Genomic DNA, 3,530 nt, shown 5'->3' on the forward strand with positions numbered 1-3,530 from the left:
GAAATTCAACTGTGCTGTAATGCGATTATACCAACTAGTCCTATTACGCGAATCTGTCAGGAGATTTTTTTCGCTCATTTTTGCTCATATTTCTGATCCGAAATACAATTCTCAAAACTACTTATTCAAACTCCACAACATTTCTCAGCAGCGGAAGTTGAAGTGAATGGGAGAGTACCACAAATTTTTTTTTTCCATTCCCATTTGCTCAAATAGCCAAAAATAGCCACAAAATAGGAAAAAATATAGAACTGAATGCAGTCAGCAGAGAGAATGAAATCAAGTTTACAGAAGCTGCATAAGAAACACCCCCACATTAGCATTAACTAGTTTTTTTTCTTGTAATTTGATACAAAGGCAGTATAATACCAAATATAATCTTATAAATGTACATTAATTTAAAAAATATAAATACATATGAAAAACTTTCAAGGATTAACGATGCTGATGACCGTGATAGTATGGGCGTGGTTTAAGAGAGCACACCACGTGCGTTTTCAAACAGCGGGACTAACGGACGGACGACTTCAGAGCTACTTCGACTTCCAGGTAAGCATAGAGACCTTTGCTGATTCTATGAAAAATACATTAATAACAATGTTGATAATCTTAGTTTTGCAGCAGTTACTATTGTTTTAGTGAGGTTATGATTGGGTTAACCGTAGGATTGAATTATCTCGAAAACTGCGGCCGTTATTCACAGAGCTGTTAGCTATAGCTATAGGCTAACGTTATTTACAACTAAGGAATACAGTCGAATGTCGTTGATAAATGTTTTTGCTAAGGCGATGTTTTCCCGAACATTTAGTTCACTCTTTTGATTTATCGAAATGTTTTTCGTTGGACCACTTTCTTGATATTCAAACCAAATCGGCTAAGAGCATCGTCGGTCCTGGAGGGCCGCGTTAGAGTTTATAGCTCCAACCTTAATATAACACACCATAAAAAGCTCATCTGTGTATTCGGGATTAACGTTATTAACCCAGATAGCAAGACTTGTGTTTGATAAGGGTTGGATCGAGTTAAACTCTGCTAGCGCGGATCTCCAGTAGCGACGTTGGCTTCACTGGGCTAAGATTAGATGACCGGATGAACAAGACGCGCAATTTTACCCAAAGCGTTAAAGTTAGTTTGACGTTTGATATTCATTAGACATTTAGGCATTTGCGCGTATTATGTTTTCATATACGGTACTGAATCCATGTTTTTATGTTTAATATGATGTACTTAAATTAATTTAACTCTGCCACCGTTTCAGATAAAGTTATCAAACCAACTGTCAAATTATCAGAATATTTTTCACTCTAACGCATCAGGCTTGTTTTATTTTCAGATTAATTAATTTGTCTGTTTTTTCTCATTTCTTTAACAGTGGCAATTTTACAAAATATATCCCTCATGGAGTCTGACCGGGACTGGGTATGACCATTTTGTTCCCCCCTTTTAGTTTTTTTATTTATTTAAATTATTTTTTATATTTAAATTCAATTATTTTCAATATTTGCCATGTTAAAAATGTCTTTAAAATATTATTTTGCGCAAGGTAGAAAATTGAAACTCTTGTCAATAAATAATATTTTTAACGATACAATAGCAAGACTATATTGATGCAGTAATGCTCAGTGTTTGAATATTAGTTGTAAATACAAATGAAGAGTTTGGTTTTCAATTTTCAAAAATCATGTTTTTTTATTATGTTTCATTGTGTTAGTTAGCTGTATTTTTTGAGTTAGTATGTCTTAAATCAAAACAAACAAACTGCAGTTTGATTGATATCACTCAATTGGAATGAACAATACATTTTTTTAAACATAACTTTATTTTGGAATTATTGTTATCTCATTTTGGAGCATACTCTTCAAATACTAACTTAAAGGAACACCTGTCCATAACTCTGACTAATCATTAGTTCATAATACTTAAACAATAAAAAAAAAAAATCGCTTTTTTATAAGATCTTCTGCATGAGCAACTACAGTGTTCCAGTTATTTTATACTAAATCTCACCTCACTTAAAGGAGAAGTTCACCCAAAATTATACTTTGTGTGATTTTTTTTTTTTTTACTCACCCACATGACGTTAAACATGTTTATACAACTTCCGGCATCTTTGGACTACAAATAAAGATATTTAGGTGACATCCGAGAAATTTCCAGGCCTCCTCATAGACATCATGGTGTCAGTTTTGCTAAGGTCCAGAAAAGTACTACAGACATCATCAAATTGGTCCACCCGTGCATTGTGGCTCAGTTGAAATTTTTTGAAGCGATGAGAATGCTTTATGTGCGAACAACACACCAAAATACAGATTTAATCAATATATTCTCCTCTGTCTTTTCAGTGTATTCACAAGAGCACTTCTTCATCTTCTTCTTCTTGGATGAGAGCATATTGACGCATGCGTATTAGGTTTGTGTGCCGAACAACGCATGGGGATTGCCCCTATTGGGCATTCTTACTCATAACACGGAAGCGCAACTCTGTGTTTCTTCATGCAGAAGAAGTGCTCTTGTGAACGCCTGGCATACACTGACATTCGTCAGACACTGACACAAAACGGTAGTTTGGTTTGTTTTTCAAACATAAAGCATTCTTGTCGCTTCAAAAAATTCAACTGAGCCACTATGCACGGGTGGACCAATTTCACCATGTATTTAGTACTTTGCTGGACTTTGGCCAAAACTGACACCATGATGTCTATGAGGAGGCCTGGAGGTCTCTCTGATGTCACCTAAATATCTTCATTTGTGCTCCAAAGAAGCCGGAAGTTCTCTAAACCTGTTTAACGTCATCTGGGTGAGTAAAAAATCACACAAAATTGATTTGTGGGTGAACTTCCACTTACAATACTGTTGTCTTTTTGTCGTTCCAGTATCTCCCGACATTATCTGAAGCTTAGGTCCACTAAGATGTCCCGTTGATTGAAGCTGACATGGAGTCACAGTGACATCCTTAAAAACTTTTGTCATGTATAATACATCTCTGCATCTTAAAATATTTCTCTGCATCTTTAAATATTTTTTTTTATTATTTTTTGTCTATGTTTTAGATTTAAGTGTTTAAGCTGTTTTCATGAAAAAATATTGCCATGTCTACCTTTTTTTATGAATGTTCTAAATATTTTGAATAATTTCAATCCATTTAAAAATCTTAAAGTTCTTGATTTTGTTTTGTTTTGATTGTTTTTCATGTTTTATATTGATGTGAACTGGAAATACTGTTTGATCTGCAAGTTAATTATATTATAAACTGAATTTAACTAAAATATAAAGTATACATTTAATTGATTCTTTGTACATGTCATTGATTTTGTATCCATAGTATCTATACATTTGACCCATACAATGTATTGTTTGCTGTTGCTACAAAGAACCGGAATAGTATTTTTAGTTTCCTAATGTTTTATATAACGTTCTTAGAACATTTTTATAACAAGAGACTGGAACGTTCTTAAAAGATTTTAATAACTTTCTTATAACCAAACAATAACGTTAATACAATGTTTTAAAACTGGTGGTTTTGAACGTTC

The 3,530-nt window shown here is 33.5% G+C and overlaps 1 long non-coding RNA gene across 1 annotated transcript; it reads left to right on the forward strand.

Moving 5' to 3' along the window:
* Positions 1–491: 491 nt before the first annotated feature.
* On the forward strand, positions 492–3,222 carry LOC130415977 (uncharacterized). The gene is made up of 3 exons (XR_008906001.1): positions 492–549; positions 1,373–1,419; positions 2,874–3,222. It is a non-coding gene; the product is annotated as an uncharacterized LOC130415977 (long non-coding RNA).
* Positions 3,223–3,530: the final 308 nt, after the last annotated feature.

Source organism: Triplophysa dalaica, chromosome 25, assembly GCF_015846415.1.
Source record: "Triplophysa dalaica isolate WHDGS20190420 chromosome 25, ASM1584641v1, whole genome shotgun sequence".
Taxonomy (NCBI): Eukaryota; Metazoa; Chordata; class Actinopteri; order Cypriniformes; family Nemacheilidae; genus Triplophysa; species Triplophysa dalaica.